At 37.1% G+C, this 1,289-nt stretch overlaps 1 pseudogene; it reads right to left on the bottom strand.

Moving 5' to 3' along the window:
• Positions 1 to 6: 6 nt before the first annotated feature.
• LOC111385585 lies at positions 7 to 1,242 on the bottom strand (annotated as a pseudogene).
• Between the last annotated feature and the right edge of the window lie 47 nt (positions 1,243 to 1,289).

The raw sequence follows: 1,289 nt of genomic DNA, 5'->3' as shown, positions 1-1,289 counted from the left end.
ATTACCAAATAGGAGGTCATGTAATGAGCCATTTGGCATGAACTCATACACCAACATCTGTATGCACAAACAAGACAATGAAAGAATAAACTAATATTAGATGAAGTTCATTTCATGAATTGATCAAGGTAAGTTCACTCCAAGTACTGATACACAGAAGATATATTCGAGATTGAATTGTACCTATTCGTCCTCCTCATCACAATATCCAACCAATGAAACTAGGTTTCTGTGATGTAAACGAGACAACATTTCTATCTCGGTGTAGAACTTTTTTGTCACCCTGCAAAGAACCTTGTTCTGCACGCTTTATAGCTACAACTGTGCCATCCACTAAAGTACCTTTAAAGACATTTCCGTATCCCCCTTCGCCAACTTGAGTAGCAATGCTAAATCTGCTTGTTACTGCTTGCAACTCTTTAAAGCTGAATGCCTTCACTCCATCCATTATTATTGTAACTTTTCCCACTAACAAACAAACAAGAAGTATGGATAGAAGTCATGTATAATGTAAATAAATAAAAGAGTTGTTAATGTGAATAATAAAGTGCGACTCACGTGATTTATCTTTCACAACATTGAGTGGGAACTGCTCATTCTTCCTTACGATTAAATGCATGACACCTAAAAGTACCATGCTGGCACAGAAGATGGACCCCAACATGATTCCAGCTAATGCGCCTTTGCTCATTCCTTTACCCTTTAAAGATGGGAGTGGCACTATAGTAACAAAATTTTCAATTCAATTCAATCCAATTTTAGAGAAAAGATTGTTTTTACCGAGAAGTATTAGTAAAAATTGGCTTATCGTTTAAATAAGGTCCGTTGACAGTAAAATTAAGCAACTCATAAGGGCTAAATGTATCATTCCCAGGTATAGCAAATGTAGCAAATATGTCTGCAATCCGTTGAATCTCACTTTTGTTAAATTCATGAGAATCGTTGGATAACTAAGGGAAGAACTTCAAGAACATTCTTAGCCTTGGACCCTCTTCCCAAGCTAGTGAGTCAATGAATAGCTGATAAGGATACAACTTAACATTTCCTATTATGAACTCGTTGAATTGATCTCGATATGGAGGAAAGTCAGATATGCTAGGACTTCTTAGCTGGAGTCCAACCCCAAAAGGTATTGCACAAATGCAATTATCTGGTAATCCTGGGATATATTTGTGGTAAGTAGGACAATAAGATGGACAAGTTGACACTGGCTTGGTCACAACTGTGGCTATATATTCATCTCTGTTATCAGACTCACAAAGAAGACTGATGACATACCTTGCCCCATG

Source organism: Olea europaea, unplaced genomic scaffold, assembly GCF_002742605.1.
Source record: "Olea europaea var. sylvestris unplaced genomic scaffold, O_europaea_v1 scaffold32149, whole genome shotgun sequence".
In the NCBI taxonomy this organism is placed as follows: Eukaryota; Viridiplantae; Streptophyta; class Magnoliopsida; order Lamiales; family Oleaceae; genus Olea; species Olea europaea.
The sequence above is the reverse complement of the archived record's forward strand: the minus strand, read 5'-3'. Positions and strand labels throughout refer to the sequence as shown.